Source organism: Pseudophryne corroboree, chromosome 10 (assembly GCF_028390025.1).
Source record: "Pseudophryne corroboree isolate aPseCor3 chromosome 10, aPseCor3.hap2, whole genome shotgun sequence".
Taxonomy (NCBI): Eukaryota; Metazoa; Chordata; class Amphibia; order Anura; family Myobatrachidae; genus Pseudophryne; species Pseudophryne corroboree.
The window spans coordinates 146,064,212-146,082,920 of record NC_086453.1 but is presented as its reverse complement, the minus strand read 5'-3'; the positions used below and the strand labels follow the sequence as shown (position 1 = coordinate 146,082,920).

General features: G+C 47.2%; 1 long non-coding RNA gene across 1 annotated transcript in view; it reads right to left on the bottom strand.

Moving 5' to 3' along the window:
* Positions 1-12,034: 12,034 nt before the first annotated feature.
* LOC134966265 (uncharacterized) overlaps positions 12,035-18,709 on the bottom strand; it is a 59,584-nt gene continuing 52,909 nt past the window's right edge. Inside the window, exon 3 of the long non-coding RNA XR_010188610.1 lies at positions 12,035-12,380. This is a non-coding gene — a long non-coding RNA (uncharacterized LOC134966265). The remainder of the gene's footprint in view (positions 12,381-18,709) is intronic.

Sequence of the window (18,709 nt, the reverse complement as noted above, 5' to 3'; positions counted from 1 at the left end):
ATACGAAGGGTCAGACAGGGTTTGAGCAGTGGTGTTTGGTACCTAACTAAAGAACATTTTATTAGGAACAATCCGGTGCTGGTTAGGTAAAGATTAATCGCTCCTGCGTATAGTTATGTCTATTAGTAGTTTCTGGACATTTACTATATTTGCGGTTCATTATCCATGCGGCGGGAATTCTGAGATTCCCTCCCACCTGAGCAGTTTGATATAGTCACAGCCCACTGTTCAAACTAACCTATGACCTTTTGTTATAATGCGGAGAGACATTCCTGTGTCCAATGAACAATAAGATTGTAGGGCCCTTTGTAGTACACTGTATGTTGTGTATATAAGGGTCACTGTCCCCAGACCGGCCAGTACTCTCTCTCATCAACATTTATCTCTGATAATTGGAGGACTGGATCCGGTTGCGCTAGCGAGTGTTCCCCATTCATTCTTAGTCTATGTATTTGTGTTTGCGATCGTTCGCTATTGTGTATGTATCTGTTTAGTTATTCTGTTAGTTATTAATGTTAGCCTGTAGTGTATGAACTGTTAACTGTTTTTTCCCTTTTACTTAGCTAAATATTGTTAGTAAAGGTGTTGGAACCTTAGCAAGGAGTGTGTTTCACCATTTGTTATTAAGGGTTGCTGAGCATCTCAATCGCTCAAACAGCTAGCTTACAGACCAAGGTTAAACAGTGTTATATCATTGCAGTATCTCAACACTAAGATTTACAGTATAAGCATACTCTGTGTAAGGTTTAAAAGGTTATTATCTGTGTGTACGCTCGCTGTGTGTATTCCGTACTCACAGCGCAACGTAACTTGCGTACCACGTGCGAGGTCTTTGTACGCAAATAGCGTACGAAGTGCGTAGCACGTGCACGAGGGACAGCGGCCATTACGGCTTCACGATATTAGTAAATAGCTTGTGTTCTACGGTAAATAATCAGCTTTATCAATAGCCTTATCACAAGCAGTATGCAAGTGAAGTATATTAATCAATGAAGCTAAGCGATGGTTCATAATGCGTGTGTCGTTATGTTCATTGGCAATTTGAAAGACAGCTTATATTGCATAATGACTTATTTACAAGTGTGTCCATCTATTACATGAACACTACAATCACAGAAGTTGCTGTCTCTATCCCACCATGACAGAAAAATAACTGCGTCCGGATGGGGCCAACAAGAACGCTGTATTCGATGTGCGGGCAAGAACCAGCACATTCACTAATACCACCAAATAGGATAATCTCTATGCCACACCGCAAACTATCTAACACTCCTGAATGGCGCCTGATATGTCCATCATTGACAGCATGGTATAATCACATATTCAACTTGCTGCATATACAGGTAGTAATCAGTTCGATCTATTATTGATCCAAGTTATTTTGGCTGAACATAATTGTCAGTGGAGGGAATAATACATAAAAATCAGCTTGATATGCAGCTCATTAAACCACTGATTTGCCGTTAAATTAAATACCCTTAGTATTGATATTAATTGTGGTCCTAAACTGGCCACACTGAAATGTATCAGCCCCCTGTGACCACAGGTGAGAGGATGTATATGATAATGGAGGCGCTTGTAAGAGTGAATTGTAAAGTTAATTATAATCCACTTGTTAGGTACTTCCTATATTCACAGTATGCTGATATAATTTGCTGTCGTGAACACACTAAATATTGACTGATTCTGAGGAACTTTTTATGGCTGTAAAGTATGAGAGAGGTGCTGCTACGGTATACATTTAGTCAGCATTTATCCGCTTGTTGGGCATTCCCATGCATGTCACGTAGCCTGATATCAAACCCTGTGAATACATACTATAGAGATGGAACTCAATTATTGTGCGGGTGAACATGCTGTATCGACATCTAATGAGTTAGCAGTTATCTAATTGACGGGTATTCCCGTTTTGTCATGCAGCAGTCCCACCCTTAAGTATTAGAACCCACACCCACCGAGTAATACTGGAGGCTGAAGGCACTAAGATTTACTATAACGGCATATGTTAGATCCACGTATATCTAACTGTCAGGTGCTTCCTCTATTAGCCGTGTGATAGTGTTTTTTTTACTATAGTGAACACCTCGTCTAATCAATATCCTGAAAAACACGTGGAGCTATAGACTATAAAGGTAGGTATACTCCCACGGCACATATTAAAGCAGCATTCGTCCGTTTGTCGGGTATTCCCGTGACTGCCGTGTAGCAAAATATCAGATCTAATATGTATACACTGTGGAGACAGACATTAAACACTTGAGACTATGGGGGTGAACATGCTGCAGCGGCACCTAGAGAATCAGCATTTGTCCGATTAACGGGTATTCCCGTTTTGCCGTGCAGCAGTCCAACCCCCAAATACATATGAAAGTTAACAGATAAGGTAGTTATTGCAAGAGCATCTAAGTGGAGATAGATGCCGATGCGCGCATTTCGCGTATAGCTTTGTCGAGCCTCGACAAAGCTATACGCGAAATGCGCGCATCGGCATCTATCTCCACTTAGATGCTCTTGCAATAACTACCTTATCTGTTAACTTTCATATGTATTTGGGGGTTGGACTGCTGCACGGCAAAACGGGAATACCCGTTAATCGGACAAATGCTGATTCTCTAGGTGCCGCTGCAGCATGTTCACCCCCATAGTCTCAAGTGTTTAATGTCTGTCTCCACAGTGTATACATATTAGATCTGATATTTTGCTACACGGCAGTCACGGGAATACCCGACAAACGGACGAATGCTGCTTTAATATGTGCCGTGGGAGTATACCTACCTTTATAGTCTATAGCTCCACGTGTTTTTCAGGATATTGATTAGACGAGGTGTTCACTATAGTAAAAAAAACACTATCACACGGCTAATAGAGGAAGCACCTGACAGTTAGATATACGTGGATCTAACATATGCCGTTATAGTAAATCTTTGTGCCTTCAGCCTCCAGTATTACTCGGCGGGTGTGGGTTCTAATACTTAAGGGTGGGACTGCTGCATGACAAAACGGGAATACCCGTCAATTAGATAACTGCTAACTCATTAGATGTCGATACAGCATGTTCACCCGCACAATGCTTTGAGTTCCATCTCTATAGTATGTATTCACAGGGTTTGATATCAGGCTACGTGACATGCATGGGAATGCCCAACAAGCGGATAAATGCTGACTAAATGTATACCGTAGCAGCACCTCTCTCATACTTTACAGCCATAAAAAGTTCCTCAGAATCAGTCAATATTTAGTGTGTTCACGACAGCAAATTATATCAGCATACTGTGAATATAGGAAGTACCTAACAAGTGGATTATAATTAACTTTACAATTCACTCTTACAAGCGCCTCCATTATCATATACATCCTCTCACCTGTGGTCACGGGGGGCTGATACATTTCAGTGTGGCCAGTTTAGGACCACAATTAATATCAATACTAAGGGTATTTAATTTAACGGCAAATCAGTGGTTTAATGAGCTGCATATCAAGCTGATTTTTATGTATTATTCCCTCCACTGACAATTATGTTCAGCCAAAATAACTTGGATCAATAATAGATCGAACTGATTACTGAACCACAGTGAATATACTACCTGTATATGCAGCAAGTTGAATATGTGATTATACCATGCTGTCAATGATGGACATATCAGGCGCCATTCAGGAGTGTTAGATAGTTTGCGGTGTGGCATAGAGATCATCCTATTTGGTGGTATTAGTGAATGTGCTGGTTCTTGCCCGCACATCGAATACAGCGTTCTTGTTGGCCCCATCCGGACGCAGTTATTTTTCTGTAATGGTGGGATAGAGACAGCAACTTCTGTGATTGTAGTGTTTATGTAATAGATGGACACACTTGTAAATAAGTCATTATGCAATATAAGCTGTCTTTCAAATTGCCAATGAACATAACGACACAGCCTTATGAACCATCGCTTAGCTTCATTGATTAATATACTTCACTTGCATACTGCTTGTGATAAGGCTATTTATACAATAGGAGTGAATACCCGGGCGATATAGGATAGCAAATCCAGTGCATCCAAATTTGTATGAATATCAACCCTTTGTTTTATTTTTTAGTTGAGAAAAGGAAAATAACAACTTCTTAACACATATAGGGGTATATGCAATTGCGGTCGAATTCCCGAAATTGTCGAATTTCGGGTCATTTTCGACCAAAAAAAAAAATCGCCTATGCAATTCAGTGCTTTCCGACCAAAAAACGGACTTTCAAAATTCGACTTTTTGAAATTCGAATTTTTGCAAATTCGACTTTTCTGCAATGATACAAGTGCTGCAATTCGACCAAAGCATATTCAATTCAAGTTTGGAAATTCGACAGCAGGGCTTTTAGACAGCAAATTCGTCATTTTCAATCCGCCACACTTTGGAGGGTGAAAACAAATAAAAAAATTTTAAACATGTTTTTTTTTTGTGTTTTTTTGGGGGGGAATAGCAGATCTATTTATATTAGAAGGGATTAGGTACTTTTTTTTTTTTTTTTGGAGGCACAAATATTATTTATATATTTTTTAAAATATTATTATTATTTTTTTTTTTTTTTTTAATGCTGGAACGGTAAAATCATAAAAAAAAATGGCGTGGGGTCCCCCCTCCAAAGCATAACCAGCCTCGGGCTCTTCGAGCTGGTCCTGGTTCTAAAAATGCGGGGAAAAAATTGACAGGGGATCCCCCGTATTTTTAAAACCAGCACCGGGCTCTGCGCCTGGTGCTGGTGCCAAAAATACGGGGGACAAAAAGAGTAGGGGTCCCCCGTATTTTTAACACCAGCATCGGGCTCCACTAGCTGGACAGATAATGCCACAGCCGGGGGTCACTTTTATGCCGTGCCCTGCGGCCGTGGCATTAAATATCCAACTAGTCACCCCTGGCCGGGGTACCCTGGGGGAGTGGGGACCCCTTCAATCAAGGGGTCCCCCCCCCCAGCCACCCAAGGGCCAGGGGTGAAGCCCGAGGCTGTCCCCCCCCATCCAATGGGCTGCGGATGGGGGGGCTGATAGCCTTTTGTGATAATAAAAAGATATTGTTTTTTCCAGTAGTACTACAAGTCCCAGCAAGCCTCCCCCGCAAGCTGGTACTTGGAGAACCACAAGTACCAGCATGCGGGGGAAAAACGGGCCCGCTGGTACCTGTAGTAGTACTACTGGGAAAAAAATACCCAAATAAAAACAGGACACACACACCGTCGACAGTAAAACTTTATTACACACTACCGACACACACATACTTACCTATGTTCACACGCCGACATCGGTCCTCTTCTCCATGTAGAATCCACGGATACCTGAAAAGAAAAGATCAATATACTCACCTCAGCCATGGTCCAGAGATACATCCACGTACTTGGCAAAAAAACAAACCGCAAATACCCGACCACCGGACTGAAAGGGGTCCCATGCTGACACATGGGACACCTTTCCACGAATGAGACCTGTCAGTGACAGCTGTCACAGACAGGTCTCTAAGCCAATCAGGAAGCGCAACTTCGTTGCGCTCACCTGATTGGCTGAGCGCTGTCTGTACTGTGACAGCGCATCGCACAGCTCCCTCCATTATATTCAATGGTGGGAACTTAGCGGCTAGCGGTAAGGTCACCCGCCGGTCAGCGGCTGACCGGCGGGTGACCCCACCGCTACCCGCAAAGTTCCCACCATTGAAAGTAATGGAGCGGCTTTGCGATGTGCTGTCACAGTACAGACAGCGCACAGCCAATCAGGTGAGCGCCACGGAAGTAGCGCTTCCTGATTGGCTGAAGGGACGTCAGTGACAGGAGTCACGTGATGTCCCGGCATTCGGGAGAAAGGGGTCTGATGTGAAAACATTGGACCCCTTTCATTAGTCCGCTGGATCGGTGTTCGTTTTTTTTTTTTTTTGCCAAGTACGTGGATTATCTCTCTGGACCTGGATGTACCTCTGGACGCTGGAAGGTGAGTATAATTTTTTTACAGGTACCTCGGATCGTCGGAGACCGTGGCAGTCGGCGTGTCAACATAGGTAAGTATGTGTGTGTCGGCGTATGAAATAAAGTTTTACTATCAAGGTGTGTGTCTCCTGTTTTTATTTGGGTATTTTTTCCCCAGTAGTACTACAGGTACCAGCGGGCCCGTTTTTCTCCCGCATGCTGGTACTTGTGGTTCTCCAAGTACCAGCTTGCGGGGGAGGCTTGCTGGGACTTGTAGTACTACTGGAAAAAACAATATCTTTTTATTATCACAAAAGGCTATCAGCCCCCCCATCCGCAGCCCATTGGATGGGGGGGGACAGCCTCGGGCTTCACCCTTGGGTGGCTGGGGGGACGACCCCTTGATTGAAGGGGTCCCCACTCCCCCAGGGTACCCCGGCCAGGGGTGACTAGTTGGATATTTAATGCCACGGCCGCAGGGCACGGCATAAAAGTGACCCCCGGCTGTGGCATTATCTGTCCAGCTAGTGGAGCCCGATGCTGGTGTTAAAAATACGGGGGACCCCTACTCTATTTGTCCCCCGTATTTTTGGCACCAGCACCAGGCGCAGAGCCCGGTGCTGGTTTTAAAAATACGGGGGATCCCTGCCCAATTTTTCCCCTGCATTTTTAGAACCAGGACCAGCTCGAAGAGCCCGAGGCTGGTTATGCTTTGGAGGGGGGACCCCACGCCATTTTTTTTCCGGGTTTTTCCCGTTTTTTCAAATCGCGGCAAAATCCGCCAAATCGGCCGATTTTCGCCCGCGACTCTGGCGAATCCGTTTTTCATTGAATATGGTGAATTCCGGAAGCCACCTTCCGGAATTCACCTGGCGAATTTGGTCGAATTAAAAAACGGCGAAAATTGCCGCGAATTCGACCGCAATTGCATATACCCCATGGGCTGTTGATGGTAGAGTGTGTGAGACATACAAAAGATTTATTACAAATACTCAGACTATAGAGGACATTGGGATTTGGAAGTTTTCAGTAGCCATCAATTGTGGGCTTGATTTATCCATATATACACATAACAGATTCACTTGTAAATTTAGTAGTATTCCAAATATCATCTATTGGTAGTGTTTGCATTCATCGAAGTGGAGATAATTTTAAATCTCATCACTTTTCTATCTTAGAGCACTTCATTCTTTTTCTATACGTAATTTTAACCATATATTTCGCTATGCTGACCGATTCACGGCCTCTTAATGTGATAATAAAAGTTATATTTTAATTTATCCTGTGTGCACCTTACTAGTACAACCCCATTCTCTTTTTTCTGTATCATAGGATGGTGGCTTCCTCAGCTCTACCTGTCACTACCGTCACGTCTCTAAAAGAGCCTACAGATAAACGTGTGGAGGGTTGTCTGAAAGCGATTTACACCCTCACAGGTACTGCACAAAGGCCCACTATTGCAGCAACATGGGCTGCAGAGGCTATTGAAGCATGGGCCCTAGAGTTGGAAGCTGAAATCTCTTCTGACCATGCTAGACAATGCTTGTCATATATTGTCACAGCTTCTCACTATATTAAAGAGGTGGCTTCTGATGCCGGTATTTTAGCAGCCAAGGCCTCTACTACATCAGTCCTGGCTCGCCGGATATTGTGGCTGAGATCCTGCTCTGTGGATCTGGACTCTAGATATTCTGTTTGGGGAGGATTTAAATAAGATAGTGGCTGACTTGGCTACTGCCAAAACTGCCTGTCTGCCAAGTACCGCTCCTTCTGTGTCGAAGGCTAAAGGTACTTCCTTTCGCCCCTTTCGTCCTTCAGGTAAAGCAAAAGTTCAGGTGTACAACAAGCAGGACCGCACTTCGAAACCTGGTAAGCCGAAGCCCAAAAGAGCCTGGGCTGCCCGTCAGCCAGCTTCCAAGACGGATAAGCCTGCTGCATGACGGGGCGGGCCTCCCCCTGGGGGATCCCAGGGTGGGGGGCCGGCTTCTAGGGTATACCCAGGAATGGTTGAAGACCACTTCAGATGCCTGGGTACGGGAAGTCGTCACTCGAGGTTATGCCATAGCCTTCAAAAACCGTCCCCCTCATTGATTTTGCCTGACAGACGTCCCGTTGGACCAGACAAAGGTGTTACCTTTTGGTTTAACTACGGCTCCGCGAGTCTTCACCAAAGTTATGGCGGTGATGACGGTGGTACTCCGCCGTCAAGGTGTCAGGATACTGCCGTATCTGGACGACTTGTTGATCCTGGCAAATTCCCCAGAAATTCTCCTCCGTCGTCTGGATATGACTGTCCGGTTTCTACAAGCCCACGGGTGGCTCATCAACTGGAAGAAATCCTCCCTGGTCCCTGCTCAGAGCATGGTGCACCTGGGAGCGCTATTGGACACTCACAACCAGCGTTTGTTCTTGTCCCAGGAGAAAGTCCTGGAGCTTCAGGACAGGATTTGTTGCTTCCTTTCTCGTCCGCAAGTGTCGATACATTCGGCGATGCAGGTGCTGGGCCTCATGGTGTCAGCATTCGACATGGTGGAGAATGCTCAATTCCATTCTCGCCCTCTCCAGAGGCTGATTCTAGCCAAGTGGGACGGCCTGCCTCACCGGATCAGGTCTCACATGATCTCATTGACTCCGGAGGTCCGTCTGTCGCTGCACTGGTGGCTCCAGGACCAACGATTGTGCAGTGGCCGTCCCTTCTGGATATCCGACTGGGTCCTGTTGATGACAGATGTCAGTCTAAGAGGTTGGGGCGCGGTGCTGGGGCAACACTCCCTTCAGGGTCGGTGGACCAAGGAGGAATCTCTCCTCTCGATCAACATTCTGGAATTGCGGGCGGTCTTCAATTCGTTGAACCTGGCCCAGCATTTAATTTAGAACCGTCCTGTTCAAGTACAGTTGGAGAACACCACCACAGTGGCTTACATAAATCATCCAGGCGGCACTCAAAGCTGTTTGGCAATGAAGGAAATCTCACGGATTCTGCAATGGGCGGAACGTCATCTACCGGCCATATCGGCAATATTCATTCCGGGAGTCCTGAATTGGGAAGCAGACTTTCTCAGTCATCAGGACGTACATGCCGGGGAGTGGGGCCTCCATCCAGAAGTGTTTCAACTCCTAGTGGAAAAGTGGGGCCTTCCAGACGTAGATCTGATGGCGTCTCGACACAATCACAAGGTTCCGGTCTTCGTAGTAAGGACAAGGGATCCTCAAACAGCATTCGTGGATGCGCTGGTGGTGCCGTGGAGGTTTCGGCTGCCGTACGTGTTCCCTCCGGTGTCACTCCTGCCCAGGGTAATTCGGAAGTTCAAGCAAGAAAGAGGAATTCTGCTTCTCATAGCTCCAGCGTGGCCCAGACGGCACTGGTTCTCAGACCTGCAGGGCCTATCGTCAGAGCGTCCAATTCTACTTCCACAATGCCCAGACCTCCTCGTTCTGGGCCCCTGTGTCTACCAGGACCTAGCCCAGCTGTCTTTGATGGCGTGGCTCTTGAAGCTTCCGTCTTGAGGGCTAAAGGGTTTTCTGAGGCGGCCATTCAAACTATGTTGCGGGCCCGGAAACCGGCTTCTGCTCGGATTTACCATAGGGTCTGGCATTCTTACTTTGTTTGGTGCGCATCTAACAATTATGACGCTTCCAAGTTTAGTACTACCAAGTTGTTGGCCTTTCTTCAGCACGGCCTGGACTTAGGCCTGCGTCAGGCCTCCCTCAAGGTTCAAATATCTGCCTTGTCGGTGTGGTTTCAGAGAAAAATTGCGACCTTACCTGATGTGCATACCTTCACTCAGGGTGTGTTGCGTATCCAACCTCCCTATGTCCTGCCTGTGGCTCCTTGGGACTTGTCGGTGGTTTTGGAGGCGTTACAAGAGTCTCCGTTTGAACCTCTTGGTTCAGCTGATCTTAAGTGGCTTTCCCTTAAGGTGGTGTTTCTGCTGGCTATTGCTTCAGCTAGAAGAGTGACGGATTTGGGTGCCTTGTCTTGTAGTTCCCCATATCTGATATTTCACTGTGACCGGGCGGTTCTTAGGACTCGTCCCGGTTATTTGCCTAAGGTGGTTTCTTCGTTCCACCTTAATCAGGAGATTGTGGTACCAGCCTTTGTCTCTCCTGATCTGTCTTCCAAAGAGCGGTCTTTGGATGTGGTACGGGCTCTCCGTATGTATGTGAAGAGAACTGCTTCTGTTAGAAAATCTGATTCTCTCTTTATTCTGTTTGGGTTTCACAAACGGGGGCTGGCCTGCTCACAAGCAGACTTTGGCCAGATGGATTAGAATGGTGATTGCACATGCTTATGTGAGGGCTGGTCTGTCAGCTCCTGCTCACATTATGGCCCATTCTACTCGGTCTGTTGGACCTTCTTGGGCGGCCCGCCGTGGTGCGACCCTTGAACAATTGTGCATGGCGGCTACGTGGTCCTCTGTGAACACGTTCATAAGGTTCTATGCCTTCGATACTGCTGCTTCCCAGGATGCTTCTTTTGGACGCCGGGTTCTTGTGCCCCTCCCATAAGGAACTGCTTTAGGACATCCCCTATGTCTTTCCTTGTGGAGCCCAGTGTACCCCGCAGCAGAAAACGAGTTTTATGGTAAGAACTTACCTTTGTTAAAACTCTTTCTGCGAGGTACACTGGGCTCCACTAGGCACCCACCCTGACGCACTTAGCTTCTTTGGGTTGGTATGGCATTAGCCGCTGACACTTCTCCTGTCGTGAGAGTGTGGTGTATGTGGCTACTAACTGTTGTCATCTCTTTTCCTGCTACTGCATTGGGCTGGTTTAACTAAAAATTGAGCTCCTGTGCAGGGAGGCGGGGTTATAGAGGAGGCGGCGCTATGCATCTTGGGAACAGTCAAAGCTTTTGAGCCTGCTGGTGCCTCGGATCAAGATCCTACTCTACACTCCTATGTCTATCCTTGTGGAGCCCAGTGTACCTCGCAGAAAGAGTTTTAACAAAGGTAAGTTATTACCATAAAACTCGTTTTATACTTTCTGAGGTAATTTTGTGTATGAAATGGAGTCAGCCCCCTTTTAAGTCTGTAATGCCAGTCTGGGTACTGTGCACACACATAGTGTACTGAGACTCAGTTCGCTCAGCTGTGCGTCTGCACTGTGTACTGAGTCTGGAGACCCAGCCGCCCCATGTAGAAGCCGTGCGTCTCCGTACCCTCATGCCGCTGCTAACCGGGACGCCGTCTTAGTACTCACCGCTCTTCTTTCTTCTGGCTCTGTTAGGGGTGGCAGCGTGCTGCGGGAATGTACACTCGCCATGGTGGGGCTTGCGAACAGTTCGCTCAGGAGCTAGTGTCCTGTCAGTGGGGAATGGGATATTTAACCCTTCAAGAGGTTGGGCCATCCCACCCTCCCCCCCCCCCCCCCCCCAAGTCCCACGAAGCCATCCAGTCCTGCCTGAAAATAATAAACATAAAATAAATGCAGAAAACTCTTCTGGAGCTTCCAGCGACGTGACCGGTCAGCATCCCGATGGCAGGATCCCGGCGACGGAATGCCTGCGGGGAGGGGGCGAGTGCAGCAAGCCCCTTGCAGGCTCGGTGGCGACCTGCGGTCCCCACAGGTTCTATTCCCACTCTACTGTATGGGTGTCGTGGACACGTACGAATGGGAACAGTCCCTGTTGGTCAGCATGCCAACAGCGGGATTGTGAGTGGGCGGCGTCCAGGGGGCGGTAATGTGAGACCGCCGGTCACATAACTGTATCCCTATCGAACCTGTGAGAGAGAGAAACTGGAGATGTTTAACATAGCAACCAATTTGCTATAAAATGGCCTATATAAATGTCAGTCAGTAGCTGATTGGTTGCATTGCACTTTATCTCTCTAAAACATTTGATACATCTGCCCGCAAAATCAGCAATCAAGAAGCAGTGGTGGAACTAGGGTTGACCTAACCCCGCATCTCCCTTTCCCCCTCCTGCAAGCCACATGCAACTAATGAGGTACATTCTGTTCAATTCATTAATTCAGTGCCTATATTTATTTATATACTGTGCTACATTTCCATAGAATAATGTCAATTTGCTGTTTTAATTTAATAAAGACTAATGTGTATAAAGAAAACATATGTATAATGCTTAATGTGTGCCACTATAAAGAAGGTCACAATAACATACTTATTTTTATTGCAGTATAGTGCCCATGCAGTGAGGATGCCATTGCGTGGCAGGGCTGGTAGGGGTTGGGTGTCTTCTCTCCTTTTCGAGCTTTGGACAGTCACAGGATTGTGATGTTATACCGACGTTTCAGACGAATATTCCGCAGCAACAGCAGTCGGAGGAGGAGATGAGAGGAAGGGAGGAACCTCGTTCTAGACCGCCTCCTTTGTTTTGGTGCACAGTTACAGGCTGGCTGGCGTTTTATAATAAGTCACTCATTCTTTACTACTGCTATTGCTGCTGGCTGTGGATACTTCCTTTGCTGCAGGATCTGGTACAATGCAGTGGTTTCACCGCTGTCAAGAGGGATAGAAAAAAAAAACAGAGAACTACAAGTTACAGTGCACTCAGAAACCAAACCGGTACCCTATTATGGGCACTGAATGTGTCCTAGACTTACAGTATATCTGTCTGTAATAACTATCATTTGTGGCCTGACACCAAGTAAACATTGACAATGATTAATAATGTACTGCAGTGACTGCCTCCTTAGTGTCTTCCATACATACCACCCTTGAACAGTGTTTCCTAAATAGGCATCTCCTACAGCGCATTTTGACAAATTGACAAGGATGCATTGGGTATAAAATGCCGGCATTCGGGATGCCAGCGGTCAGAATACCGACCACAGCATCTCGATGTTGAGAATCTCAATGGGGGAAAGGTAACTATACTTACCTTTCCCCAATGCCCCCCTAACCCTCCCTACCCTCAGCCTAAACCTAACCCCCCCCTTCCTCCTCGCAGTCTAAACAACCCTCCCTTCCCGCATCCTAAACGCAACCCTCCCAGAGGGCACCTAATCTCCCCCCATTTCTGGCAGCCTAAACCTAAACATTCCAACCCATAGCCCAAGTCTAACCCTCCCCCCGCAGCCTAAACCTTACCTCTCTGGTGGTCCGGTAAACAGACATTCAGGATCCCGGCGCTGGGTTTGTGAACCTTGTCGGGATGCCAGCACCGTCATTCCAAGTATTGTCGGTATTCCGGCACCGACATGTGTCAGGCTCCAAAGCCTTACCTCCGGCGGGTGCTCCCGCGGGTTGCCATCCCGCTGGTTGGCGCGGCTGCGGCGGCAGGTCCTTCTGGGCGGTGTGCGGCTGCCAAGGGCCGAGGGTCTGGAGAGCCGGGCGCTGCGGCGGGGTTCGCTGCAGTAAGGTCCTCTAGTGGTGACACAGTTTAATGTGTCAGAGACAGAAGCTGGCTAAAGCTGTGTGCTAACAGCTAAGTATGTCTCCTGTGCTGGGGGCAGCCATGTTGGAGACCAGAGTATTACCAATGAAGTTCCCAATCTGTGTCCAGCCATCCTGCGTTTTCTCCCCTTACAAAAGGGGGCTGGCTCAGAGGGAGAGTGCCAGTGCTTCATGTTACCTCCTTGTGAAAGGTTCTCCAGCTCTGTGCTCCCAGGTTACTTCTGGTTCCCTGGTCCTGGTTGCTCTCATCCATCGGTTACCTAAACGCTGCTGCAGTCCTGCTGTCTAAGTCCGTTGCCACTCGTGGAAGCGCTCACGGGGTCCCAGGTTGTAGAGGAGCTCCAGGTGCTAACAGCGGCTCCCGCAGACATCTTCATTTCTTCAAAGACCAAGTTCTTCAGCCTCGTCTTTCAATCACAAACCACAGTCCTCATTTCTTCAAAGTCCAAGTTCTTCAGCCTCGTCTTTCAATTACAAACCACAGTCTTAATTTCTTCAAAGTCCAAGTTCTTCAGCCTCGTCTTTTAATCATAAAACACAGTCTCCAGTTCTTCTTTACCGGAGTTCTTCAGCTTCACTCTTCAATTGCTCCAATATTCGTACAGCCTGATTATTAATTAAAACTACAGTTATCTTCCTACGAAGTCCTCCTTTTATTTACGCCCTCCGGCCAACGATAACACTTAAGGGGGGTACTCATGGAGCGATCGCTGCTTAAAATCTAAGCAATCTGCCTAGATTGCTTAGATTTTAAGCAGTGATCTCTCCGTGTGTACCCCTCACAGCGATAGCGATGCGCAGCCCAGTGCATCGCTATCACTGGTGCTAGATTGGCCTGCATGCAGGCCAATCTAGCAGGTCGCTCACTTCACCCGCTGGATGAAATGAGTGCCCCCCCTCCCCCCGCACACTCAGCACACATCGCGCTGTGCTGAGCGGGGAGACAGATGTGTGCTGAGCTGTTCGCTCAGCACACATCTCTCCCCACATCTGCCAGTGAGTACTGGCCTTTAGTTTGGCTTCCACCCCATGAGGAGGAATTACATTCAGCCACCTCGTTTACTCTCCACACAGGTAGCTGTCCCTTCAGCCAAAACTCGGTTGTCGGAACCAAACTTACGCCGAGCGTGACACCGGGATCCTGACTAGATCCACACAGTATTGCTGATCCAGAGAACTAATTGAAGTTCTTTGTGAATTCTCAGAATATTGTGAATTTTGCTCTTGTAGTTTTCATTGTTTGACCTTTTCCTTTAACAGGGGTGGCGAATTCTCTGTGTGTACACAATGGGTTTGATGCAGAATTCAAGCCTTTGAATGCAACATACAGTATCTTGCATGTTTCTGATCTGCGCCTGCTCTAGAGCAAGTGTGCACAACTATGGGTGAATTATGGGGGTCATTCCGACCAGTTCGCACGCAGCGGTTTATCGCTGCGGTGCCGCAGCAGCCGCTGTGTGCATGCGCGATGTTGCCCGGCTACAGGGTCGCCGGGTTACGTCGCGTCTAAAGTAGAAAGCAGTCACAGGATGGACCGCAAAGAAGATTGACAGGACGGAGGCGTGGCTGGGCGGATCCGGACCGTTTGGAGCCGTTTTCAGGGAGTGGTGAGTATAACGCAGGCGTGTCCAGCAGAATGGAGGGCGGAGGAGTGACGTCAAAGCCGGGCCCATCATCTCTGGATCCATCGCACAGGGTAAGTATGTCCAGGGCTAGTCTAGATTTGCTTTAAAATTTTTTTTGCTTAGCAGGGCTGCACAAGTGATCGCAGCCCTGCTAAGCTAAAATACTCTCCCCCATAGGCGTGTACTAGTTGATCGCAGCAGCAGCAAAAAGTTGCTGGCTGCGATCAACTCGGAATGACCACCTATATTTGATCACATCTCCTCTTGCAAATGAAGGTGCATTACTGAATTGTATCGGGCCATTCTCACGTGGACTTAGGGGGTCATTCAGACCCAATCGCATGCTGCATTTTTTCACAGCCGTGCGATCGGGCCTGAACTGTGCATGTGTGTGGTCTGCAATGCGCAGGCGTGTCGCTGTCTGGCGACGGGGGTCGCCGGACAGCGACAGTTTCTATGACGAAAAGCAATCACAGGGGCGATCGCAAGAAGATTGACAGGCAGAAGGCGTTCATGGGTGGCAACTCACCGTTTCCTGGGAGTGTCGGGAAAAATGCAGGCGTGTCCACCCATGCCGGAGGAGGATTCCTGACGTCACCAGTGGTCCAGATCGTCGCAGTGGCTGAGTAAGTCCTGGGCTGTGCAGAAACTGCACAAACTTTTGTTTTTGCAGCTCTCTGCACAGCCGTTCGCACCCCTGCCGTGCGCTTACCCCCTCCCCCTGTAGGCGGCGATTACCTGGTCACAGCAGTGCAAAAAATACCCTGCGTGCGATCAGGTCTGAATTAGGCCCTTAGTTCAGAAACAGCATGTCGACTGAAGAGGGTCTGTGCAAAGTTGTGTGTACAGTACATGGAATTCGTCCAGTTTTTAGATGGTTCTTTTTCATCACTGCAAGTGAGGACTGATAATGATGACTGCTAAGAAACCACGCATAGGGCTAGATCCTCTGCATATTGGCAAATATATCCTTTTCTTTTTTTCCTTTTTTTTTATGTACCCAATGTGGGAGCAGTTACAGCCGACTAATAGGCCCTACACACTGGGCGATCTGACTGCAAGATACGAACGATCTCGTTCATTAATGAACGCGATAACGTTCATATCGTGCTGTGTGGAGGCAACAGCGATGACCGATGCACGGCCCCGCGCTCGTTCATCGCTGGTGCCCCGTCGGCTGTGCATGCAGGCCAATATGGACGATCTCGTCCATATTTGCCTGCTCTTCTATGAAGCTGGGTGACGGGGGGAGTGAAGAAACTTCACTCCCCGCGTCACTGCCCCCCCCCCCTCCCCGCCGCCAAATCGCCCGTCGGCCGTATCCGCTGTCGGGCAGCTCGGCGGCGGATCGTTATATATGTCGGGCCCTTTACACTCTGTATCAGCTCCAGGGGGAGATGTATATTAGAACCTGGAAGAAGCACTGCTCAACAGTTCCTGGTTAGGTTAGCTATAGTGGCTTTAAGGAGTCTCCTGGCAACCAATCAGGTGTGCAGACCAGGATTTAACATGCTGGACTGTGTTCTGACTTTTGATTGCTCCAGCTGAGTTCAGAACCTTGCTTCGTTTCTGGACTTGTGATTATTGGCAGTTCAGCCCTCATAGGGGTTTCCTTCTGACACTACTTATGTGGGTTGTAATCAGTCTGATTTTGTCTGTACTGTCGTTCACTTGGATGCTTGCTCTTTTGGTCTTAGTGGAGCTGTTATCTACACTATTAGGAAGATCTGTTCTGTCTTTCTTCACAGTGTTATCAATCTGAACTATTCAGAAGCCCTGCCCAGCTTCTCTCTACAGTTCAAATACCTGTGCTATTTAGGAGCCTGGAACCAGTATGTTTCCACAGTGCAACTAATCTGGGCTATTCAGAAGAGCTGCCCAGTCTCTCTTTACTGGGTATATCACCTGTGCTATTTGAAAGATCTGGCTAGCATTTCTATACAGTGCAAGTATCTGTTCTATGTAGAACACCTTTTACCTGTCAGCATTTCTCCATTGTACAAACTACTTATGTCATTTGTAAGATTGCAATTAAATGGGCTATATAGAAAATCTGTTGCCCATCAGTATTTCTTCACTGTGCAAACTACCTGTGCCATTTGGAGGATCTGCAAGGGCACTTTGGTTGTTCGTGTCATCTAGTTTTATGTTACACTTGGCAAGTGTTTTTAGTTTCTTATGCCATTTAGTTAGTTTGAAGTGTCTTGTTCCCTTCATACATATGTGTCTGTGATCTTGAGCCTGCACTGCCTAGAGTTTTAGTCCTAGTGGTAGCCGAATGCTAGTTAACAATAGTAGTTTCGGGAAAGGAGGTTGTTATAGGCGAATCAAATGGGTTCTACAGGCTCAGGGTCTTGGTAGGAACTCATAACAATGTATCAAACCTTGAAGAAAGATAAAGTGCCAATCAAACCAGCTAACTGCCATTTTACAGGCTTTGCTTGAAAAATTACATATGCTGATTGCTTGGTACTTGGGAGATTTAGCTAAGCCTGGAGAGAGATAAAGTAGAGAGATAATGTTCAGACAATACCACAATCGTTTGAATAATGACAGCAATGCTGAAAGTAGGGTGTTACGGAGTACCATTAAGAAATATGGTGGTGGTACTCAGTACCACCAGCCCACTACTGTGGCATAATTTATAAGGGGCATTTGTGTGTGTGTGTGTGACATAAAATGGTGTCAGTGGCATAACTGTGGGTGGCATAATATGTAGTAGGCATTACGATTTGTGATATATTTAAGGCATTACAGTGTGGCATAATGTGTAATGGGCATTACGGTGTGTGGCATAAAGTGTAATGGGTGTTATAGTATCTGGCATAATGTGTAATGGGCATTACGGTATATGGCATAATGTGTAATAAGCATTACGGTGTGGGGCATAATGTGGCCATGCCCCTATTGTCATGTAGCCACTCTCGTAGTTTTGTATTACCACGCCTCCCCCATGACACGTGACCACACCCATTTTACTATCTGTACCACAAAGAAAAAATTTCTACTTGCACCCCTGAATGACAGTAGCTGATTGGCTAGAAGTTTATCTCTTTCTAGTGACATTCTAAAAATTTGAAAGCAGAGCGCTTGAAATTATGTATCTGTTATATATGTGTTGCAACTATTGTTGCTAAATAAAGATGTTTTTATTAGTGCAATACCTGTAAAAAAAAAGAAGGGGTTTTAGTTAATGCAATGTTAATAGCCCTTTTTAGAAGTAGTTGCGGTCCTCAGGTAATATTAAGGGTTCCGTTCTTAATGCCATGTAGGAAGGAGCAGATCTTATTAGGATAGTTCTGTAGCACTCAGGGCCGGCGACAGGGGGGGGTGGTTAAAGGGTACACCTGTACCGGGCCCAAGGTTCAGAGGGTCCCCAAGGATACACCGCTTAGTGACCGGCAGGGATGTGAGTCGTCTTGTCCAAATAGGGTAACGAGCTGTAGGAAGTGTCGGCGCAGCCTCAGAGTAACAGGAGCCACTCACACACAGTGACTTCACTGGCCAGGATTACCGTGCCCTGCACCGGCCTCTAAATATATATTCTCAGGGGGCCCCAGAGATATCACTGTACCGGGCCTCAAGATTTCTGTTGCCGGCCCTGGTAGCACTAACTATCCCTTACTACCAACCTTTGTCCATGATGCTATGGGAATGAAGGTGTCTTTTTACGGACACTCGGGTACTGTGCTTTGATTCCCAGTTCACGCTGCCGAGCGCATCCACACTGTGACACAGACCGGAACTCCATTCATACATTGTGCCGCAACCGGAGCGGGGAAACGCTACTAAGCTCACCACCACTGA